Here is a 25,359-nt window from a genome sequence, read left to right as displayed (position 1 = left end):
CCACTTCATCTGGAATGCTTTAGTTGTGGATTGGTCCTGCTTTGAGCAGGAGGTTGGACTAGATGACCTCATGAGGTCCCTTCCAACCCTGATATTCTATGATTCTATGATTGAGACTGAGGCTGAGATTTTCAAAGCTGTCTAAGGGATTCAGTCATCCAAATCCAAATAAAATCACTGGGAACTGGGTGTCCAAATACCCTAGACAGTTTTCAAAGGCTCAGCTGGAAAGTACATGCTTACTCTTTGTGAATGGGAAACAGAAAAGAACTCAAAGTCTAGGGCCTTGTTTACACTACAGAATTTTGTCAACCAAAGTCACCTTTTGGCGACAAAACTGTGGAAGTGTACACACTGCAATGTCCGTCCAAGCGACAAAAGTCCCCTGTTTTTGCGGCAAAATAAAACCACCTCAAAGAGAGGTGTAGAGGTTTTTGTGGCAACGTTTTGGCAACAAACTGAAAGTATGGACACCGCACTTGGTTTTTTCTCTGTAATTGGCCTCCAGACATGTTCCACAATGCCCATTCTGACCGCTGTGGTCAGCAGTTCAAACTCCGCTGTTCTGCTCCCAGGTACACAGACATCCACTCCTTCCACCCACCCCCCAAAGTCCCGGGAATTTTGAAATTCCACTTCCTGTTTGCTTGGCGTAGAGACCTCACATCGCATCTTCCCAGCTGACCATGGTGGCTCCATGCAGCAAACACTCTCCCACTTGGAGCACGGCTGAGTTGTTGGATCTCCTGAGTATATGGGTAGAGGAAGCTGTGCAGTCCCAGCTCCGCTCAAGCCACAGGAATTTCAACACCTACGGGCAGATTTCTCATGGCTTGAGCGAGAAAGGCTACAAACGGGACACGGTGAAGTGCCAATCCAAGATAAAGGAGCTCAGGCAAGCGTACCAGAAGGCAAGGGAGGCAAACCGTCACTCCGGTGGTGCACCGAAGACATGCTGCTGCAATAAGGTACTGGACGCCATCTTCAGTGGAGACCCCACCTCCACCCCCAAGAACCCCACTGATACTTTGGAGAGACAGGAGATGGAAGACAATGGAGTGAACCCCTAGATGACCTTCAGAGGTCCCTTCCAACTCTATGATTCTATGATTCAAGGCAATGACCTGGTCAGCCATCTAAATAAATCATTTGTATTTTAGGTCATTAAAATAAGAAGCTATAACAAAAGAAATGCATGACTTTTCCTCCCAAAATGTAATATCAAGAGCATGTGTTTGAATTGTGAGTTTGTGAACAGGTGTTTGTTGGGGAGTCCATGGGTGTATTTCACAGTAATTGCTGTGTGTATTTGTTGTAATCTCTATGTGTTTGTAAAAGTCCTCATGTATGTTTATAACAAATGTGTGTTCACAAAAATGAGAGTGCATTTGCAGAGTTGTGTATTTGTGTCTGTCTGTGATTGTGTTACAGACCCTGTAACACTATCTGTTTGCACCTGTATCCCTGTATATGTGTTAGGGATTTCTTAGGGCGTGCATCCTGTGTATATGTATTGTTCTTGTGTAAGAGAGTGTGTGTGTGTGTGGTGCCTCTGACCCTTTGAACATGTATGTTTTTTAATGCTCATAATTAGCATGTTTGCTTTGTTTCTACGTGAATAAGAACACATTTGTGTTTATACCATTGTGTCTGTGTTTGTGCCTATTGTATAATTGTGTGTGTGCATGCAGATATGTATTTTTGCATTTGTGTCTGAGCTTTTGAACAGATCAGCCAAAATGAGCCATAGCCCCATTTTAGAAACAAAGAAACAGGAAAACCAGGAATAGAACTTGTGTGTCGAGGGTCTGAATTTGATGTACTAGTCATTGGGCGACCTCATTTTCAGTGGAGCTAGCTCAGATTTATACTAAAATAACTGAGAGCAGAGTCTGTCCCATTAAGTTTCAATGGATTGTATTTTCCCTTGTGCTCATAAAACAACAAAACCCATGTGGTTACTGATGCTTCAAGAGTCAGTCAGACTACACTGGTGAATAATATTCATCACGGGTGTTAGTAATGGCAGGATTGGATAGGGGGGTGGGAGAAACAAAAGATTTGTTTTCCCATACCCATATTCAATATAAAAAAAATCAAAATTTCACATTTCTGAAAAATACCAATAATTCTATAAACTGATCAAAAAAGAGCAAAACATTTTTACACCATGTCTGAGAAAAATGTATATTTTATTTTAAAAAATCCATTTTTCTTTATGATCTAATATTTTCCTTCATTGATTTTTTGCTATAGAATTTTGCCCCATTATTTGGATTTGGTTTTTGTGCTTTTCCTCATATCTTTTTGCTTTCTGATTCCCAGCTTCTCACATAACATTTGAATTTTAATTTATTGAAACCTTTCTTATTTCAGCTTCCATTAATTAATTTTTGGGAAGACAGTTCTACTTTAAATTCATCAAGGGCTGGAATCTGCCTTTCTCCCTCTCACGGTGTAGTGCCTTAATCTCTGAATAGACATATCAGTTCTTCGGAACTACTCCTGGAGTTAGGTGTTACTCATTGGAGGGGTGAGTGGCAGCAGTCTGGGTTGGGATTTTTAAAGGATTCTCAGGGAGTTGGGCACCCAAATCCAATTGAATTTCACTAGGTATTCCTACCTGACCCCTTTAGGCCTCTTTGAAAATCCAGCTCTGGTGCTCAGGTCTGATTCCACAGACACTTATCACCATGGTACAGTGTTTACTCCTGGCCGCAGACTGTTCATGGCCAACATTACCTTACTTGGATTCCTTTTCCTCACGTTAGAAGGAGTTGGGTGCAGTTGTCATTGGGGTATTCCTTGTAAACATGCCACCCCTCAGGGAGCTGGTAAAGAGAAACAGAGAGGTCAATGCGAAGATTAAGTGCATCTGATAAGATAGTCCTGGACTGTGTGGATCCATAAAGGTGCTAAAGTTTTTGGAGCCAGGCTTGAACTCATGGCTGAGCTGATTTCTTTTCCGATAACAAAATGCATGACTTGAGCACCAGGCATCGCCCAAAATTTGATCTGAACTCTGCTACTAATGTCCCTCTGTTTAATTTCTAGTGCTTATTAATGTGTTTAAAAATTGTATTTTTCAAGTGGAAGAAAAAAATGAAAGAAAGTGGGAAAAAGTCATTTTCTTTCATGTTTTTATTTACTTTCCTTTTCTCCCCCAATATTAAACAGGGGGCAGAGTTTTTTTAAAGGTTTAAAATGTGAGAGAAAGCAACACTTTTTCTTACTTGTTCAAACTTTTGAACACTTTTCCAGCAAGGGAAAAATGTTTTAAGATACAATGAGGTGTTTTACCTCCTTTAAAAAACAAAACAAAAAAAAAACATAACTTTTTTCAACTTTTTCCATTGAAGTTTTGTCAATACCCCATTTTTCAAGTTTTGGTTGAAAAAATGTCAGCCAGCCCTAGATGAAACCCCATTCTTCCTGCTCCAAAATCACAGGCCTCAGTCTTTGGAGTTCAAAGGTTTCAGAGTAACAGCCGTGTTAGTCTGTATTCGCAAAAAGAAAAGGAGTACTTGTGGCACCTTAGAGACTAACCAATTTATTTGAGCATAAGCTTTCATGAATTGGTTAGTCTCTAAGGAGTTCAAAGAGAATCTGTGTTACCTGTCACCAGTATAAGGCCTTTGACAAACAGTTAAGCAAGTCTGATTGTCACCCCACACATGCTGGGAATGGGTTGAAATGGGGCTCAGAGGCCAGTTAATCTGCCTGCTCTCACCTAGCCAGCCCTAACTAAAGATAAAGCTAAGCAGGGTGAGCCCAGCTGGGGAAAGGAGACTCAGAGAAGAGGGGAAGAAAGTTCCCTCTCTCTGGGAAGCAGCCTGAAAGAAGGGTAGGGTAGAATGGTCACTCCAGAGTCAGCTGGAAGCCTGAGAGGACTCAGGCACCTCAAGGAGCTATAGCCTGTGTGAACCCCGCTGTGAAGGGAGGAATGTGCTAGGCCCCTGGGCTGTGGGTTGATTGAGGCACAGAAGCCTGTGTTAGAGAGGGGGCCATTCTAGAACAACAGAGGCACACCTGTGAGGAGGTGGCTACCGGCTGAGCCCAGCCAGGCTGAAGGTTTTGTTAATATACATTTCTGTTGGACCTTGAGTGAAGGACTGTGAAAAGTGGAGGGCCAGGACACTCTTGTAGCTGGAAGCTAAAAGACAATGGGGGAAACTGAGGCAAAAGTTGCCAGACTGCTGCAGCCAGCTCAGAACGGGCGTGTTGGGGCAGCAACTTCGCCACACTCCCAACACACATTAGCCAGAATATACGACGATCACAGTCCGGAGGGGGTGGGTATCTAATCAGGCTTCTATCGCTGACAGATGAGATGCATGGTTTCACATCTGTGAGAGACAGTTCTGTGCCAACACTCTAAGCAAGTGACATGCCCGTGTCCTCTGCCTTTATTGTCTCTGCAGGTTCAATGTACCCATCCAATGGCGAGTGGCAATCATACCCCAACACCTGGCTTCATCCTCTTGGGATTCGCCAACCTCACGAACCTGCTGGATTTGCTCTTTGTGGTCTTTGAAGCCCCAGCCGATGAGCTGTCCATATACCTTCTCAGGCAGTCTTCTGTCCCAATACCAGGTCCTGGGCCACTTTGCCAGTGGCTGGTGGGGAACCCAGATACCTCTGCAACTCCAGGTGCCACTCCAGGGACCCTCTGACTAGCACGCTAGGCCTGCTCAGTCTCAAACCCCGTTGCTGTGCCCCAACGCTCTATCTCCTTGCCTACCTCTGGGTTCACCCCTGGAGCTTCCTCCACTCCCTATGGCTACTTCACCCCTCTAGGCCTCCTGTAAGACTCCCTAGTCCAGGGCAGAACACCAGGGCTTATTGACCCCCTGTATCTCCTCCTTGTCCCAGGCCAACTCCATTTCTCTCAGTGAGCAACTGCAGACATCCTGCCTCCCAGCAGCCCATTCCTGCTTGGGCTTCCTGGCTTGATAATGCTCGCCCAGCTCCTCCCACAGCTGGGCTTCATCTGCCATTAGGTCCTATCAAGCCCTGGTTTCCCTCCATGCACAGCATCTAAGGTTGATTGGCCCCTCCCAGCCCACATTAACCCACTCAGGGCTCCTGTGGTGTGGACACCCCATCACACCCCCAGTGCACTTTTCAGGTATTGATCTCAAAGCACCTTACAAAGGAAGAGAAGTGTGGCTAACCCCCTTTTTCAGATGGGGAAACCGAGGCATGGAATCATAGAATCATACAATCATAGAATATCAGAGTTGGAAGGGACCTCTGGAGGTCATCTAGTCCAACCCCCTGCCCAGAGCAGGACCAATCCCCAACTAAATCATCTAGGCCAGGGCTTTGTCAAGCCTGACCTTAAAAAACTTCTAAGGAAGGGAATTCCACCACCTCCCTCAGTAACGCATTCCAATGTTTCACCACCCTCCTAGTGAAAAAGTTTTTCCTAATATCCAACCTAAATCTCCCCCACTGCAACTTGAGACCATTATTCCTTGTCCTGTCATCTGCTATCACTGAGAATAGGCTAGATCCATTTTCTTTGGATCCACCTTTCAGGTAGTTAAAAGCAGCTATCAAATTCCCCCTCATTCTTCTCTTCCGTAGACTAAACAAGCCCAGTTCCCTCAGCCGCTCCTCATAAGTCATGTGTTCCAGACACCTAATCATTTTTGTTGCCCTTCGCTGGACACTCTCCAATTTATCCACATCCTTCTTGTAGTGTGGGGCCCAAAACTGGACACAGTACTCCAGATGAGGCCTCACCAATGTCGAATAGAGGGGAACGATCACGTCCCTCGATCTGCCAGCAATGCCCCTACTTATACACCCCAAAATGCCATTGGCCTTCTTGGCAACAAGGGCACACTGTTGACTCATATCCAGCTTCTCGTCCACTGTCAACCCTAGGTCCTTCTCTGCAGAACTGCTGCCTAGCCATTCGGTCCCTAGTCTGTAGCGGTGCATTGGATTCTTCCATCCTAAGTGCAGGACTCTGCACTTGTCCTTGTTGAACCTCATCAGATTTCTTTTGGCCCAGTCCTCCAATTTGTCTAGGTCCCTCTGTATCCTATCCCTACCCTCCAGCGTATCTACCACTCCTCCCAGTTTAGTGTCATCCACAAACTTGCTGAGGGTGCAATCCACACCATCCTCCAGATCATTAATGAAGATATTGAACAAAACCGGCCCCAGGACCGACCCTTGGGGCACTCCACTTGACAACGGCTGCCAACTAGACATGGAGCCATTGATCACTACCCATTGAGCCCGACAATCTTGCCAACTTTCTACCCACCTTGTAGTGCATCCATCCAGCCCATAGTTCTTTAATTTGCTGACAAGAATACTATGGGAGACCATGTCAAAAGATTTGCTAAAGTCAAGGAATAACATGTCCACTGCTTTCCCTTCATAAACAGAACAAGTTATCTTATCATAGAAGGCAATTAGATTAGTCAGGCATGACTTGCCCTTGGTGAATCCATGCTGATGGTTCCTGATCACTTTCCTCTCGTCTAAGTGCTTCATAATTGATTCTTTGAGGACCTACTCCATGATTTTTCCGGGGACTAAGGTGAGGCTGACCGGCCTGTAGTTCCCAGGATCCTCCTTCTTCCCTTTTTTAAAGATTGGCACTACATTAGCCTTTTTCCAGTCTTCTGGGACTTCCCCCAATCTCCATGAGTTTTCAAAGATAATGGCCAATGGCTCTGCAATCACATCCGCCAATTCCTTTAGCACTCTCGGATGCAATGCATCCGGCCCCATGGACTTGTGCACGTCCAGTTTTTCTAAATAGTCCCAAACCACTTCTTTCTTCACTGAGGGCTGGCCACCTCCTCCCCATGCTGTGCTGCCCAGTGCAGTAGTCTGGGAGCTGACCTTGTTCGTGAAGACAGAGGCAAAAAAAGCATTGAATACATTAGCTTTTTCCACATCCTCAGTCACTAGGTTGCCTCCCGCATTCAGTAAGGGGCCCACACTTTCCTTGACTTTCTTCTTGTTGCCAACATACCTGAAGAAACCCTTCTTGTTACTCTTAACATCCCTCGCTAGCTGCAACTCCAGGTGTGATTTAGCCTTCCTGATTTCATTCCTACATGCCCGAGCAATATTTATATACTCATCCCTGGTCATTTGTCCAATCTTCCACTTCTTGTAAGCCTCTTTTTTGTGTTTAAGATCAGCAAGGATTTCACTGTTAAGCCAAGCTGGTTGCCTGCCATATTTACTATTCTTTCTACACATCGGGATGGTTTGTCCCTGTAACCTCAATAAGGATTCTTTAAAATACAGCCAACTCTCCTGGACTCGTTTCCCCCTCATGTTATTCTCCCAGGGGATCCTGCCCATCAGTTCCCGGAGGGAGTCAAAGTCTGCTTTTCTGAAGCCCAGGGTCCGTATTCTGCTGCTCTCCTTTCTTCCTTGTGTCAGGATCCTGAACTCGACCATCTCATGGTCACTGCCTCCCAGGTTCCCATCCACTTTTGCTTCCCCTACTAATTCTTTCAGGTTTGTGAGCAGCAGGTCAAGAAGAGCTCTGCCCCTAGTTGGTTCCTCCAGCACTTGCACCAGGAAATTGTCCCCTACACTTTCCAAAAACTTCCTGGATTGTCTGTGCACCGCTGTATTGCTCTCCCAGCAGATATCAGGGTGATTGAAGTCTCCCATGAGAACCAGGGCCTGTGATCTAGTAGCTTCTGCGAGTTGCTGGAAGAAAGCCTCATCCACCTCATCCCCCTGGTCCGGTGGTCTATAGCAGACTCCCACCACTACATCACTCTTGTTGCTCACACTTCTAAACTTAATCCAGAGACTCTCAGGTTTTTCTGCAGTTTCGTACCGGAGCTCTGAGCAGTCATACTGCTCCCTTACATACAGTGCAACTCCCCCACCTTTTCTGGCCTCCCTGCCCTTCCTGAACAGTTTATACCCCTCCATGACAGTACTTCAGTCACGCGAGTTATCCCGCCAAGTCTCTGTTATTCCAATCACATCATAATTCCCTGATTTTGCCAGGACCTCCAGTTCTCCCTGCTTGTTTCCCAGGCTTTGTGTATTTGTATATAGGCACTTGAGATAACCTGCTGATCGCCCCTCATTCTCAGTATGAGGTAGGAACCCTGCCCTCTCACACGCTCCTGCTCGTGCTTCCCCCCGGTATCCCGCTTCCCCACCTACCTCAGGGCTTTGGTCTCCTTCCCCCGGTGAACCTAGTTTAAAGCCCTCCTCACTAGGTTAGCCAGCCTGCTCGCGAAGATGCTCTTCTCTCTCTTTGTTAGGTGGAGCCCCTCTCTGCCTAGCACTCCTCCTTCTTGGAACACTATCCCATGGTCGAAGAATCCAAAGCCTTCTCTCCGACACCACCTGCGTAGCCATTCATTGACTTCCACGATTTGATGATCCTTCCCCCGGCCTTTTCCTTCCACAGGAAGGATGGACGAGAACACCACTTGCGCCTCATACTCCTCTATCCTCCTTCCCAGAGCCACATAGTCTGCAGTGATCCACTCAAGGTCATTCTTGGCAGTATCATTGGTGCCCACGTGGAAAAGCGGGAAGGGGTAGCGGTCCGAGGGCTTGATGAGTCTCGGCAGAGTCTCCGTCACATCGCGAATCTTAGCCCCTGGCAAGCAGCAGACTTCTCTGTTTTCCCGGTCAGGGCGGCAGATAGATGACTCAGTCCCCCTGAGGAGAGAGTCCCCGACCACCACCACCTGCCTCCTTCTCTTGGGCGTGGTGGTCGTGGAACCCCCAACCTTAGGACAGTACATCTCATGCCTTTCAACTGGTGGAGTCTCCTTCTGCTCCCTTCCCCCAGACATATCATCTGGGCCACTCCCCGCAATGGTACCTGTGGAGAGAACATGAAAACGGTTACTTACCTGTATCTGCGTTGCTGGTACATGGATGTTCCCCCTTCTTCTTCTGGAGGTCACATGTTACCAAATTTCTTCACCGTCCTCCTGTCCCCACTGTGCAGCCTGCTCTGAATCTTCAGAACCTTGTGCCTGTAGAAGCATATCCTGACATCTGTCCAGGAAATCTTCAGTTTCTCTTATGCAACGCAGAGTCTATACCTGTTGCTCCAGACCTTGAATCTTCTCTTCCAATATGGAGAACAGCTTGCACTTTGTACACACAAAGTCGCTTCTGTCCCGTGGAAGAAAGACAAACATGACACATCCAGTGCAGGTCACAACAGCTGAACACTCACCATCCATATTACCTTCCTATATTACTTCCAATTACTTCCAATTACATATTACTTCCAATGGCAGCTCCACTGATTTCAATGGGAGCATCTAAGCCAACTCTGGAAAAACTCACCTTTAGACTGAGATTTTCAACTCAAACGACAGGATTTGCATGCCAGTCCCCATTAGAAATTTAGGATATTTAGTATCTGTGTCAGAGGCCCAACAATAACCGTCCAAGTGTGATTACGGCCTTTTACTGTGTTTTCCGTTTCCCGTTCGTGGTGGGATTACAATGGGCCCTGGCCCTGGAAGTCCCAATGAGCTACAATTCCAGCCGTGTCCAAAGAATATAGTTCTAGGAGGGCTCTGTGATTTCCTGCACGGCCTGGGCAGATGCAGATTTGCTCTTTACTGCTCACTCATTCTGAAAATTTGGCCCGGAACTGTGTCACAAGGGTCTGTGAGTTGGGTACATGCCGAGAAATGCCCTGAGGCCCCCCACTCAGGCTGGTGCAGAAAGGGGATCAGAGCTCGGAGGCCCTCCAGCGTGACTCTCTCTCTCTTTCCCCTCTCCACCTATGTACCTTGTGTACCCAGCTGCGGCTGGGCTGAATCTCGCCCCAGGGGGCCAAGCCGAGGGACACCCTGTTTCTCTCTTGCTCTATCCGAGGGTCTCTCCCAGTGTCAGGGTCACCGTCCACTGACAGAAGAGGTGTCTGAAGGTTGCAGAGAGTCTCGCTTGCTCAAGTGGAGATGACTCCGTCGAAGGCAGAGTGGCACCTGCCGACATACTCCGCTCCCGCAGGCTCTGTACACCAGCTACCTTGTCCCTGAAGTACGGGGTCTCCCCTCTGCCCCACACAGGAGCCCTCATTACTCACTGTGTCCTCCAAATATAAATGGGAGTGGTTTCCCTGGGCTTTGTCTGAGGGTCTGAAAGTCCAGGAGAGCAAGGTGGCCACCTGTCAGGTGAGACTGCTGTCTAGAACTGTCCTTCAGGAAATGTGAGTGGGGTACTCAGAAGATCCTAAAATGTACTGCATAATGGACACTAGCACAGCAGAGAGTGAGGGGTGGGGAAAGGCCAGCTATACTGTACAGTGGGCACCAGGGTCAGAAGAGGATAAGGGGTGGGGAAGGGATGTCTATACTGTATAATGGGCACTAGGGAAGCAGAGGGTGAGGGGTGGGAAGGGGCGGCTATTCTGTATCATGGGCATCAGGGGCAGCAGAATGTGAGGGGTGGGGAAAGGGTATCTATACTATGTAATGATCACTAGGGACAGCAGAGGATGGGGGTGGGAAATGGCAGCTATTCTGTATAATGGGCACAAGAGGCAGCAGAGAGTGAGGGGTGGGTAAGGGGCGCCTATACTGTAAAATGGGCACTAGGTGAAGCAGAAGGTGGGGGCTGGAAGCGGTGGCAATACTGTATAATGGGCAGTAGGGGCAGCAGAGGGTGAGGGACGGGGAAGGGGTGGCTATACTGTATAATGGGCACTGGGGCAGCAGAAAGTGAGGGGTGGGGAAGGGGCAGCTATACTGTATAATGGGCACTAGGGGCAGCAGAGGGTGATGGGTGAGGAAGGGGCAGCCATACTGTGTGGGATACGTGTGTGGGAACACGTGTAACGTCACCTCTTTGAGTTAAACCCCACATGGCTTGAGGTCATTCTGCCTGGGAGTAACTGATTTATTTCATTGTGTCCGTGTTAGTGGGATTTTGCATGTGTGTGCTTATGCCCAATATCTTTGCCAGTGTGTGCATTTTGTGTGTGTGTGTGGGGGGGGTCTGTATGTGTTGACCTCCCATGTGTGTCTCTTCATATGTGGGCTATTGTTTTGGGGCTTTGAAGTTTTATGTGGGCTTTGAGGTAAGAGCCTTAAACCCTCCTACAAGTGCCACTTTCAGAGGGTGGTACTAAAGGGAGAGACTCTGCTGTGAAGTGGAGTGGTTGGCTTCTCCTTGAGCAGGCTGTTTAAGTGTGTGCAATTCTGGTCTCCCATGTTTAAGAAAGATGAATTAAAACTGGAACAGGTGCAGAGAAGGGCTACTAGGTTGATCCGAGGAATGGAAAACCTGTCTTATGAAAGGAGACTTGAAGAGCTTGGCTTGTTTAGCCTAACTAAAAAAGGCTGAGGGGAGATATGATTGCTACCTATAAATACATCAGAGGGATAAATACCAGGGAGGGAGAGGAGTTATTTAAGTTAAGCGCCAATGTTGGCACAAGGGCAAATGAAATATAAACTGGCCTTCAGCAAGTTTAGGCTTGAAATTAGACAAAGGTTTCTCACCATCAGAGGAATGAAGTTCTGGAACAGCCTTCCAAGGGGAGCAGTGGGGGCAAAAAACCTAACTGGCTTCAAGACTGAGCTTGATAAGTTTATGGAGGGGAGGGTATGATGGGACTGCCTACAATGGCATGGAGCCGATCTGCAACTCCTAGCAGCAAATGTCTCCAATAGCTAGAGATGGGGCACAAGATGGGGAGGGCTTTGAGTTACTACAGAGAATTCTTTCCCAGGTGTCTGGCTGGTGGGTCTTGCCCACATGCTCAGGTCTAACTGATCACCATATTTGGGGTTGGGAAGAAATTTCCCCCCGGGTCAGATTGACAGAGACCCTGGTGGGTTTTCACCTTCCTCTGCAGCATGGGGCACAGGTCACTGCTGGTTTAAACTAGTGTAAACGGTGAATTGTCTGTAACTTGAAGTCTTTAAATCATGATTTGAGGATGTCAGTAACTCAGCCGGAGGTTAGGGGTCTGTTACAGGAGTGTGTGGGTGCTGTTCTTTGGCCTGCAATGTGCAGCAGGTCAGACTAGAAGATCATGATGGTCCCTTCTGGCCTTCAAGTCTATGAGTCTATGTGATCTCATTGAGGGGGGAAACTGAAGCAGCCCACAGCAGAGCCACACTCAGCTGTAGGAGGCCATGGTGACCTTCAGCACAACCGGGATCAATTTCATTTGAAACAGGAACGCTCTGCTTAGGACAAAAATAATCATTCAAAAAAAAAAAAACCCAAAGAAGCCTGCTTCATTATGTGTTTGTTAAAATCAGTCCTGTTAGCAAAGCTCCTTCTAAAAAGAAATCTCTCCAATTAGCCTTGCAGTACCTCTGAGCAAACAGAGGCATACAGGACGACACACTGGTCATTAGAACTTCAAGTGCCTTAATGAGCGCTCCGAGAAGGGCTGGGCCCGGCCTGGAGAGCTGACAACACTCTCGAGGAATTACAGGCCAGCAGCAGAAACAAAGTTACTCGTCTCTTTAATGGGTCCCGCCGCGGGCCATTAGAACAACAATGCTGCCGGGAAATGTTGGTCTCCGTGGCAGTCTCGTGGGGGCTGATTAGAACAGAAAGTCAGAGGCATTGATTAAACTTAGACAAAGGAAGGGACAGGTCTGTTCCTATGGCAGATAGCCCCGATGGGTAAAGCCAAAGGAGTCAAGCCGTTCATTCCCAGTGCCCGTGACAGGTGATCCCTCCCTTCGTAAATTCCATCAGACCCTCAGGTAGTGAGGGAATGTGAGGGGGCTGGGGGGGGGGTGGTCTGCAGTGAAACAGACATGTAAACAAACCTCAGTTTCCCACGAGGTTAGCAAAGGCGTCACGGCCCGGGGGCAGTGAGCAAATGGCAATTCCGGGTTTCTAGGCCTCAGTGACTGACGGGCATTGCTGTCCTGCCCGCAACCCCTACCTCTGCCGATGTCCTCGGTCCTAACCCACAGTCCCCTTCTCCCCCACCCCGTTCCATCTCTGGGCTCACAGACACACAACTGTGCTGGTGCCCCTCAATCCCAACCTGCTGTCCCAGCCCTGACTCCCTTACAGCTCTGCCGATGGATCTCAGCCCTGACTTACAACACCCCTGTTGAGCCTGTAATAACGCTGCTCCCCGGCTCTGCCGATATGTCACAGTAATGAGCTGTCATTGCTGTCCTGTCCCAGACACTCAACGCTGACAATTCCCCTCCATCCTGACCCTCTGCGATCCAAGTTCACAGTCCCCCCACCCCCCACACACATTCAGAGCTCTGTCAATGCACCACTGTTGTGACCTGCAGCTCTCCTCCTGCAGCACTTCTGTCTCCTGGCCCAGGCCCTGCGTCCTCAGAGCTCTGGTATTTCTGTTGAGTTCTGAGTGGCAGCAGCCCCGGCAGGCCAGGCCCAGGCCAGAACTGAGCTGTCTCCATGCATCACAAAGCAGCTTGCACTCCCCCCGCCCCGCGCCCCCCACTCACAGAGAACGGGCATCCTTCCTTCCAAGAGGGCGCAGAAGGGAAATACGCACACACACCCACACCCGAGCGAGAGAAGAGGACAGCAGGGATGCATGCACCTGCACCCACACACTGAGCAGGTCTCATTCCCTCCAGCAGGGGGCAACAACAAAACACACACACACAAATGCACAGCAGTTCCCACAGCCTCCGGCAGGGGGAACACCCTCACACACATACTGTCCCAGATCCACAGGATCGGTGCTGCGCCCCCAGCTTTGGACCAGTCCCTTGCAGGACCCCCTTTGATGGGCCAGACGCCAAAAGGGTCTCACCCTCCCTTCAGGGGAGGCCACACAGACTCACCGCCTCCTGGACTGAACCTTTGGCACTCCAGCCCTCCTGCTTCACCCCGTGAGCTCTGTCCAGCGAATCCAGCAAAGCCAGATGCTTGGGAGAGATGTGTCCACTCGGCAGGGACCTGGGCGCCTCCCCGGGGTTCACAGTGACACTCAGGCAGCGTGTGCGAAACAGCCGGGTTTATTAGTCACATGGACACAGCCTGGGAAGCTCTTAGGTTAGCACAGAGAAATGAATGTTAAAGCATCCTCCGTTCTGGTCAGCCCCGGACCCAGCCGAGCTGGAGTGAACCCCGTGTCCAGGCTGTGTCTGTGTGTCTGTCTGACCTCCGTAGTCAGTTCCCAGGAGACAAAGAGAGCATCTAGAAGCCACCTCTTACCCCCACCTCACCCCTTCCTAGTCCTTCGTTCTCCAGCTGGGGTCTTTGGTCACTTTCCCTGCTGAGAAGGAGGGAAATCCAGGAGTCAGGGGAGCTGGCATTATCTCTCTGGCCCCCTTGTTCATCTCGGTCAGTTTCAACCAGTTCCTTAACAACTCTTCATTCCACCTAGACAGGGAGGTGATGCACACACTTCTGTGTCTTTTAGCCTTTCCTGAAAACACACATAGTCCTTTCCCCCCACTGGGTAACCATGCACCATATAGGGGAAACTGGGGCAAACAGCGGGGTCATAAAAATATTACCAAAAATTCCCCCTTCCTCACAAATACACACAGAGCAAAATATCACCAAAAATATTCAAGCTTCTATTATAGATCTGGGTCTTCATAGTCTGAATCAGAATTAATCTCTGTGACTTAAGTGGGGCTAATGCAGCTCTACATTGGGGCATCTGAGACCCTGATTTGTCTCCAGAGGTCAGTTTCTAACCTTCGTCCACTGATGTAAGTTTGGAGAAGAAGAAGAAGAATTCATAATCATACAGTTTGGAGCACCTGATGTGGGTCCAGAGACCTTAGCTTTAATATCAGAGCTGGCCCTGACTTCCTTTGCAACCTCAGCCAAATCACTTAGGCAAAAGTTTTCAAACTCAGGTGCCTAAAGGTAGCCAGCAAAAAAAAAAAAAAAAAAAAGCCAGCCTACTAATCAAAGTGGCCAGACTTGCAGGTGTGTTGGCCACAAATCAATCAGTCAAAAACGTAGCATGTGTGCTAAACTCTTCCTAAGTTTGTTCATTTGGGAAAAGAGGGGGTTGCAATTTTCATGAGGAGCAGGATGCCTAATACTAAACGATTGTTTTGAACAGCCATGGATCACAGTTTCGCTCGGAGACTCAGATTCCCAGCTGTTCTAAGGCCGGAAGGGACCCCTGTGATATAGTCTGTTCTGGGCATAGCACAGGCCAGAGACCCTCACCTACGGACCCCAGCGAGGCGGTGACGGCTGAGCGTGTGTTGGAGGCATTGGACTGGCCCTTGGAACTCCCAGCTCAGTTCCTGGCTTTGCCCCAGACGCCCTGTGTGGCACTGAGCGCGTCGCTTAGGTTGATGTTTTCAAACTAAATGTGATGGGAATTGTGTGCCCAAATCACCTTGTCAGGATTGGAAAATATCAACCTTAAACTCTGTGGGCCAGATCCTCAGCTGGAGCCAATCAGCCGTCGCTCCATTGGAGTCGCTGGGCGGATCCCCAGTTGGTGTGACCCGGCCGTAGCTCCCTTGGAGTCACCTCATCCCTGCGTGTGCTCAGACACGACAGTGCTCAGAGGCATTTACTTACCCAATAGACAATGGGGGCAAAACCTGTCCCCACTGAGATCAAAGGCCAAACTCCCATTGGCCCTGTCTCACCAGGATCGGGGCCTACGTGCGTTCCCTGCTGATGACTTAACAATACCCACTCTGCGTGTGCCTAGGACACTGCGATCCCATCCACAGTCCAAGTGACCCAACAAGCCCTTGGTGCTTAGAGTTTTGACTGGAAATGGGAAGCATTTGGAAGCTGATAGTAAAATACAGGTAAAGAGAAAAGATGGAGAGAAATTCTGTTTGCTTCATATGGTCACCAGAGGGCAGCAAAGGATAAGAAATGAGAAGGAAGCCGCATTAGAGGGACTGGATGGGAGGAGACAACAACTCATTGGTCCCTTCTGGCCTTGGAATCTATGTGACCGTCTCGTCTGCCCTCCTGTATAACACAGACCCTAGCACTAATCTCATTCTGGGGCGTATTAACAGGAGTGTCGTATGTAAGACGCGGGAGATAATTGTGCTTCTGTACTCGATACAGCTGGAGTACTGTGTCTGGTTCTGGGAGCTGCACTTTAGGAAAGATGTGCACGAACTGGAAAGAGTCCAGAGGAGAGCAACAAAAATGATGAAAGGTTTAGAAAACCTGACCTAGGAAGGAAGTTTACAAAAACTGGGCATGTTTAGTCTTGAGAAAATGAAGGGGACCTGATAACAGTCTTCCAATATGTTCAGGGCTGTTAGAAAGAGGACAGTAATCAATAGTTCTCTGTGTCCACAGAACGTAGGACAAGAAGTAATGGGCTTAATCTGCAGCAAGGGAGATTTAGGTTAGATAGTAGGAAAAGCTTTCTAAGGCTTTGTCTACATCTGCACCACACAGTTTTGTCAGCAAAAGGCAACTTTTGCCAACAAAACAGTGGGGGTGTACACACTGCAAGGCTACTTTTGGCAGAAAAACTCTCCTGTTTTCCCAACAAAATAAAACCACCTCGACGAGAGGTGTAGAACATTTTGTGGCAAAGTTAAAGTGACAAAGCATCAGCGTAGAAGCTGTCGTTCGTTACGTTGCTGTAACTGCCCCCCCCCCCGCCGCAGTGTCCCACAAAGCCCACCCTGACCGCTCTGCTCACTGTTTTGACCTCCACTGCCCTGCCTCCAGCTACACAGGCATGCGCCCCTCCCTTTCCAAAGCCCCAGGAAGCTTTGACCTTCCTCAGCGAGGACAGCTCACATAGCTACTGCCCAGCTGAGCATGCCAGCTCCAGGCAGCAAAACAGCAAACAGGCTCCTGCCTGGAGTACAGGGGAGGGTTGGATCACTGGGCTGTGGGCAGGGCCATTCTTAGGCATACACAGCATACGCAGCTGCGTAGGACACCATAAAATGTGGGGCACCAAATTGCCCCAAATTTCATGGTGCCCATAGGCAGCTGCGTGCTCCATACATGGCAGTACCAGCCCTATCCCTCGGCAAGGGGCAGGGCCATCCCCAGGGGTGTGTGGGGCCCCAGACAACTCCCTGCTTCTTACCCTTCCCCCCTGCTCTGCCTCCGGCCAGCCCCCATTTCACCTCTTCCCTGCAAGCCTCTTCCCCCAGCGACCCTGCATTCACCAGCAGCAGCGGGAAGCGGAGCACCCCGGCTGGGAGCTGGCGGAGTAGAGCAGGCTGGGGCCGGGTTGCTCTGCTTCCCACTGCTGCCGGTGGAGTGGGGGGATCCCTTCCCCCAACCCCCCTTCCCCAAGCGACATGACTGGGGCCGGGGCGAAGGAAGCAGAGCAGGCTGCTCCCGGCCCCCCGCTAATCCCCCAGGCCACTCTGGGCCTGTGGGGGCCCCAGAAGTGGCCCCCCACAGCTCCTGCCTCCAAGATCCTTGTGGGGGGGAGGGAGGCCTGGGGCCCCACACAGCCCAAATGGCTAGGGACGGTGTGACGACACAAAATCTTCCCTCTCCCTACACTGGCCTTGGCTGTGGAGGCTGTGGGATAACTCAGAGAGAATCATTAATGTGGAATCCTTCTCTCCCCAGCACTAGGAGCACAGCGGCAAGGCTCAAGTATACATACTGGGCCTGCTTCAAAGTCCATTGAAGTCAGCTGGAAACTGGGATATCCAAAGGAGCCTAAGGGATCTAGTCAATCAGCTTCTATCCAACAGAGTTTATCTGAAGACCATTGGAAAGACTCACTCCAGCTGGAGTTTTCAATAGGAGTTGGTTCCCCAGCTCTCTTTGAAAGAGTCTTTCCACTGACTTCAGTGGGTTTGGAAGAGGATGATAGGTTGGGATTTTCAAAGAGGCCCAAATCCCCTGGAACTGGGTGCCTCAATCACTTCTTCCAAAATCCCAGCCACAGGGTTTAATTTTCAAAAGTCTAGTAATATGGGCTGAAATTCTGTGCCTGCTGAGGTTGAAGACAAAAGTGCCTTTGATTTCAATGGGGCCAGGATGTCACTGCTGGTATCTAAGTTCCAGTATTCATAGCGGGCAATGGTAATTAGGATCTCCGAATTCGATCTGGCCTTTGGGGAAATCTCAGTCCCAGTTCAGCATTCCTTCACAGCACTGGTTTAAGGCAATTAATCAATTATCTGGTATCTTAATCCTTCCCAAGAGTTTCTGCACAATGTGGGGCATGTAGTTGTGACTGGACCCCAGAGTCCGTAAATTGAATTTGTTAAATTTGTACCATTGCACTCCATGTTTGTGGAAATATGTTTATGAGTGTAAATATGATGTAACTGGAATATGCTTTATGCAAAAGGTCTCTTGTAAGGTATCATTACAAAGCTTATGATCTACTGAGTGTGTTCATCCTATTTGAATCGTTATTGTACCTGAAACTAGACATATGTGGCATAACTCTGAGGTCCTTTTGTAATTATTGTAGAAATTGTAATTATGCAAAGTGTGGGCTATTAATGGTGGTTTGGAATCTTGATGGCTCCCATTGGCTAGGACAATTCATAGAATATCAGAATCATAGAATATCAGGGTTGGAAGGGACCCCAGAAGGTCATCTAGTCCAACCCCCGAAATTGACTTTAGATTGACTGTAGATGGCTCTGTTTACCTGCAAGCCTCCACTGCATAGGTGCCGGCCAGTTCTGGCAGAATGAAGGGGGGCTCACAGGACATGTGAACATGTCACCTGGTACTGGAATTCATCTTTAACTTGGTGCTTTTCCATTTAGAAGGAGAGGTGGGAACCCAGAGAGACACAAAGGATTCTCGCCTTGTGCTAAAGATATAAAAGGGGGTGGAACAGAACAAAGGGGGCTGTCAGTCATGAGAAATCCCCAAGTTACAACCTGTGCTGGAACAAGGACTGTATCGGGGAAAGGATTGGGCCCAGACTAAGAAGGTGTTTAGTCTGTGAAAGAAGCTTATTGGAACATCTGTAAGGGTGAGATTTACCTGTATTCAGTTTCTTAAATGTATTAGGCTTAGACTTACATGTTTTGTTTTATTTTGCTTGCTAACTTACTTTGTTCTGTCTCTTATTACTTGAAACCACTTAAATCCTACTTTTTATACTTAATAAAATCACTTTTGTTTACTAATTAACCCAGAGTAAGTGACTAATACCCGGGGTGGGGGTGGGGGGGAAACAGATGAGCATATATCTCTATCTGTGTTATAGAGGGTGGACAATTTATGAGTTTACCTTGTATAAGCTTTATACAGAGTAAAATGGATTTATTTGGGGTTTGGATCCCTCTGGGAGCTGGGCATCTGGATGCTGGAGACAGGAGTACTTGCTGAGTGGTTTTCAGTGAAAACCTGTAGCTTTGGGGACGTGGTTCAGACCCTGGATCTGTGTTGCAGCAGGCTTGCATGTCTGGCTCAACAAGGCAGGGTTCTGGAGTCCCAAGCTGACAGGGAAAACGGGCTCAAAAGTAGTTTCAGCACATCAGGTGACAGTCCCAAGGGGTTGTCTGTGACCAAACCCGTCACGAAGTTGCCATCTCAGACACTGAAAGGCAGACGTGACCCAGAATAGAGTCATATGGTGAGAGCAGGTTGACGGGGGTCAGTGCTGTGTAACATGAAGTGGGGAAACTGTTTGCTTCTTCACTATTTTCCTGAAGTTTCTTGATAAAAATAGCATTTTCTTCCCGGGGAATTGAACAGCTGATGTCTTTCATTGTTTGCTTGAGTCCCAGGAGGTACTGAGAAGGGCCTGGTGCTGCCCAAGATGGACGCAGCATGAGCATTAACTGTCAAGGTGGATGGTCAGGTTTTGAAGCAGTTCTTCCTGTGGTAGAGAATTCAGCAGCTGGTGAATGGGGACGGATTCCCAACACACAGCGCAGGGCAAGCTTCCTCCATCTGCTGCCTGCTTCCACCTTTCAGCCTTCACCTGTTGGCACCACCAACTGGGTTCAAAGGGGAGCTCATGCTCCAAGATTCGTTCAGTGCTTCCCCATTCTGAGCATGCTGTGAAAGAGCAACTATTACAGCCACTTTTTGGACCGGTTTCCTGAAATGGAATCCACAGCTACTAGGAAATGGATGGCCGGGCTGATCCCATAAATCAGTGGGGCTGCTTCCCCTCTCACTCACCGTGGTGTAAATCAGGAGTAACCCTTACTGGTGTCAATAGAGTGACACTAGAATAAGTGAGTGTAGGAGCAATAGAGTTTCTTTGAATGTACACCAGCGTGGCAGCAGAATCTCTTCTGAATAAGCATACCTCTGTCACATCACAAAGGTCCAGATTCTGCAAACCCTTTCTCATGCAAGCTGTCTTTACTTATGTAATTAATCTATCTTAAGGAAATGGGACTTCTCCCAAATTGAGGATAAATCAGAAGAGAGGAGAGTTTTCAGGAACATGCTATAATATCCCCCAAATAAAACAATTACCTATAAATTATTGTTTTACTAGGCCAAATAGTTACTCCCTTGGGGCCCCTTCCTGCTGTAATTGAAGTTGATGACATAATCCTATTGAGCGGAATAAGGCAGGATCAGCCCTACAAGTATGGGGCCTGCAAACTCCTATGAAAGAATCCTAGTACTACTCCTACATCTTCTTCTTCTATTACTAGTAGTAGTAGTAGTAGGAAGAAAGAATACAGGCCCTCATTGTGCCAGGCCCTGCACAGACCCCGACAGACATCAGGCCCCCATTGTGCCAGGCCCTGCACAGCCCATGACTGAGATCAGGCCCCCATTGTGCTGGGCGCTGCACAGACTCACAATGCGGGACAGTCCCTGCTCTGGAGAGTTTATAGTCTTAATAGACAGGACAAAGGAAAGATTATTTTACAGATGGAGAATCTGAGTCACAGAGAGATTAAAGCTGAGAGTTTCAAAGGAGCCCAAGGGAGTTAGACACCCCAAAGCCAATGAGATTTGGACACCTAACTCCCTTAGTCTTCTTTCAAAATCCCAACATAATGGACTTGCCCAAGGTCACACAGCAAGTCTGTGGCAGAGCTGGGACTGGAGCCCAGAGCTCCTCAGCCCAGGCCACAAGCTTCTGTCCCCTACACCTCAATACTGTAATAAATCTCTCCCCCGGCAGGACGTCACTCTGGCTGAGCAGGCTTCATTCCAGGACCTGCCAGAAAGCTGTGGGGCTAGTAGCCAAATCAGATGGATGCAAAAATAACCAGACTCAGCCACTTCAACCTGTGCACTGTAGGGACCATGATACATGGAGGAGCACTTCTCACCCCAGCCAGTAGGGACTTTCCACTCTAGAGCAGTGGCTCTCAACCTTTCCAGACTACTGTACCACTTTCAGGAGTCGGATCTGTGTTGCGTACCCCAAGTTTCACCTCAATTAAAAACTACTTGCATATAAAATCAGACATAAAATACAACAGTGTCATAGCACATTATAACTGAAAAATTGTTGACTTTCTCATTTTTACCATATAATTATAAAATAAATCAGTTGGAGTATAAATATTGTACTTACATTTCAGTGTATAGTCTATAGAGCAGTATAAACAAGTCATTGTGTGTATGAAATTTTAGTTTGTACTGACTTCGCTAGTGCTTTTTATGTAGCCTGTTGTAAAACTAGGCAAATATCTAGATGAGTTGATGTACCCCCTGGAAGACCTCTGTGTCCCCCCAGGGGTATGCATACCCCTGCTTGAGACCCACTGCTCTAGAGGGTCTATGACACAGGCTGGTGCAATTCCAATTCCAACCAGTATGGTGCATCACCTGCACCCCACTGTACAGAGTCAATAGCATACAATGAAGTCCCAGTTCCATTCAGAAGGGTGAAAACTTGGATCAGCTCCAGTCCCAAAATCCAGTCCCTCCTGGCACTTTTGTTACAATTTTGACTTCCCTTGGGGACAGATCCTGTCCCATCCACTAGGGGCAGCACTGGAACTTCTGTGGGACAAGTTGGAACAGTTCTGTTCCCGCCCAGTAGGGGCAGCACTTGGGCTCCTATTCCAGGTGTATTTCCACATGCACACGGGGCGGGGAAGGTGTGATGGAAAATCCCATCCCTTTCCTGCTGCCCCAACCCAACCCAGTGTCACAAATGTAACTTCCTGAGCTTCCTCACGGCCAGCTGCACGTCCGTGTTCCTCAGGGTGTAGATGACAGGGTGACAACCGTGTAGAGAACAGAGATGGGTTTGACCATAGGGAAGGAGCAGAAGGGCCGGGCATAGATGTATATGCGAAGGCCCAAAGATCAGGGTCACCATGGTGAGGTGGGAGGTGCAGGTGGAGAGAGCCTTAGCCTGCCCTTCGCTGGAGCGTGTGCTCAGCTTGGCCAGGAGGACGGAGTAGGATACAAGCAGCACCAGGAAGCCCAGGTGGGTCATCAGGCCACTTTTGGACACCATCAGCAGTTCCACAGCAAAGGTGTTGGCGCAGGTCAGCTTGACTACCTGGGGCACATCACAGTAGAAGTTGCCCAGCTCATGAGGGCCGCAGCAGGGCAGCTGGACAATGATGGAGACCTGGACGATGGAGTGGATCAAGCCGCTGACCCAGGAGGCCCCCACCAGCACCACACACACAGCCTGGTTCATACATAGCACAAGAGATGGAAGATGGCCACGTACCGATCATAGGCCATGATGGTGAGCAGGAAGATCTTGATGCCCCTGATGAAGTGGAAGAAGATCTGGGCCACGCAGCCCCCATAGGAGATGGTCTGAGCCTGAAGGAGGAACCCTGCCAGTAAACTGGGGGGGGGGGGGGTGACAGAGGAGTAGCAGAAATCCAGGAAGGAGAGGTTCCCCAGCAGCACATACATGAGGGTGTGGAACTGCGGCTCACAGGCCACCAGTGCCATGATGAAGAGATTGCCCAGCACCGTCGCGCCATACACAGCCAGGAAGATGACAAAGAAGAGGAGCTGAAGCTTCAAGGACTCAGTCAGTCAGGAGTATGAACTCGGTCACAGTGCTGCAATTCCCCTCTTCCATGGAGGCAGCTTGTGCCTTACACACAGACCCTGGGGCCCTGGGGATAATAACAGGGATATTAATGGGAAGGGATAAAGAAACAAGTGCTGAGACCCTGACTCAGTGGTTACTGAGGGCCAGACACCCAGATGCCTCAGTGCCTTTAAAATCTGACTCTCAGCTCTTACTCAGGCACTCCCGGTGGAACAAACAAGCCACTTCCTGAGGTTCCTTAGTCAACGGAACGATGCCAATTAACCCCAGCTAATGAGCTGCTCCTTAGCCTTGGGGTTAAGGTTCTGGAGACCTGGGCTCAGTCCTCAGCTTTGCTATAGCCCAGCTTTGTGACCTTGGGTGCAGCATGTCAGGCCCAGTTCCCCAAGGAGCTGAGGCATGGTCAGGCTGAGCGTCACCGCAGCTAACTCCGGCCTGAGCTCAGCACACATGCTCCCAACACAACAAATAAGGAGAGAGGCGCCTTCAAGTGGGATTCCCAAAAGACAGCGTGTTAGGCAGGGAGGTGCCTGAGCTATCCAATGGGAGATGCCACGGCAAGGGCATGTCCTAAGCCCCACCCCACGCAGGGAGTTCGGTGCCTCCCTCTGCTTGGGGGTCACAGCTGCAAACCTTCCCTTGAGGCTAGGCAGCAATGCCCTTTGTGAAAGGAGCTGGGGTGAGGGACTCCCCCATAGTGTTCAGCCCCACGGTTAGGGTACCAGCGGGGACACGTCCCATTCAGGCTGCCCTTTGCCGGATGGGGAGACAGGGCTTAAACGTGGCTCTGTGCATTCTCTAACCCCTGGGCTGTCAGATACTCTCATTTTGGGGGTGGGGGGCACTCCTGCAGTTTGTCCCATCAGAGCTGGGCCACTCTGCCTAAAGAACGAAAGACTCAATGGGTGAGAGGCAGAGAGCGAGAGTGCACAGCCCTGAGAATGACTCTAGAGCCTGGTGAGCAGAGCACCCACCTCGGAGGTGGCAGGCCCTGGATCCTGTCCCTGTGCTCCCAGGCCAATTGGTGTAATCTTACCTACAAGGGCCTGATCCCATAGATGAGCTCAGAGCCTGCCCACCAGATCGGGCCCCATGAGCGAGCTGGGCACAGGAACACCTGTCTTTCCCTGGTTTGGGCATCGCTCTAGTGCTGAGGTGTGTGGATGCCCAGTGTGGTGCTGCAGTATGCATGTGCACAGGCAGAAGTAGGTTCCCTAGGAACTTTTACTGCAAAATTATAGGCGGCAAACCAATGTAGGCGCCTACAGGTCTCGGCAGAGGCTGAGCAAGGGTTTTGGGATCCCAGTGGGGCCTGATTCTGGGATGTAGTTGCTGAAAGTGGCAGTTAGGCACCTAAGTCCTTTTGTGACTCTAGCCCTGCATAGCTCTGTGCCTCAGTTTCCCAATCTGTGAAATGGTGAATAAAATCCTTCCTTCACTCACAGGTATGTTATGAGGGCAAACTCCTAATGCCTGTGAGGTTACTGCAGTGAGAAGCAAAAAAGGACCTCGATACAGAGAAAGTAATCTCAGCCACAAGATTAAACCATCATGGTCATCCAGATAGAAGGAAGATCCAAGGATTTTTAAATGTTAATGTTCACATAGTAACACAAAGTACATTTGAAACAATGACAATATACTTGCCCTGCTAAATACTGACCCAATTCAGATTATTCAGAATAGTAAATATGGCAGGCGACCAGCTTGGCTTAACGGTGAAATCCTAGCAGATCTTAAACATAAAAAAGAAGCTTACAAGAAGTGGAAGGTTGGACATATGACCAGGGAAGAGTATAAAAATATTGCTCGGGCATGTAGGAATGAAATCAGGAGGGCCAAATCGCACCTGGAGCTGCAGCTAGCAAGAGATGTCAAGAGTAACAAGAAGGGTTTCTTCAGGTATGTTGGCAACAAGAAGAAAGCCAAGGAAAGTGTGGGCCCCTTAATGAATGAGGGAGGCAACCTAGTGACAGAGGATGTGGAAAAAGCTAATGTACTCAATGCTTTTTTTGCCTCTGTCTTCACTAACAAGGTCAGCTCCCCGACTGCTGCGCTGGGCATCACAACATGGGGAATAGATGGCCAGCCCTCTGTGGAGAAAGAGGTGGTTAGGGACTATTTAGAAAAGCTGGACGTGCACAAGTCCCTGGGGCCGGACGAGTTGCATCCGAGAGTGCTAAAGGAATTGGCGGCTGTGATTGCAGAGCCATTGGCCATTATCTTTGAAAACTCGTGGCGAACGGGGGAAGTCCCAGATGATTGGAAAAAGGCTAATGTAGTGCCAATCTTTAAAAAAGGGAAGAAGGAGGATCCTGGGAACTACAGGCCAGTCAGCCTCACCTCAGTCCCCGGAAAAATTATGGAGCAGGTCCTCAAAGAATCAATCCTGAAGCACTTACATGAGAGGAAAGTGATCAGGAACAGTCAGCATGGATTCACCAAGGGAAGGTCATGCCTGACTAATCTAATTGCCGTCTATGATGAGATTACTGGTTCTGTGGATGAAG

At 49.0% G+C, this 25,359-nt stretch overlaps 1 pseudogene; it reads right to left on the bottom strand.

Annotated features, from left to right (window-relative positions):
- Positions 1-21,973: 21,973 nt before the first annotated feature.
- Positions 21,974-22,876, bottom strand: LOC142068957 (olfactory receptor 4D5-like; annotated as a pseudogene).
- Between the last annotated feature and the right edge of the window lie 2,483 nt (positions 22,877-25,359).

This window comes from Caretta caretta, chromosome 14, assembly GCF_965140235.1.
Source record: "Caretta caretta isolate rCarCar2 chromosome 14, rCarCar1.hap1, whole genome shotgun sequence".
In the NCBI taxonomy this organism is placed as follows: domain Eukaryota; kingdom Metazoa; phylum Chordata; order Testudines; family Cheloniidae; genus Caretta; species Caretta caretta.
The sequence above is the reverse complement of the archived record's forward strand: the minus strand, read 5'-3'. Positions and strand labels throughout refer to the sequence as shown.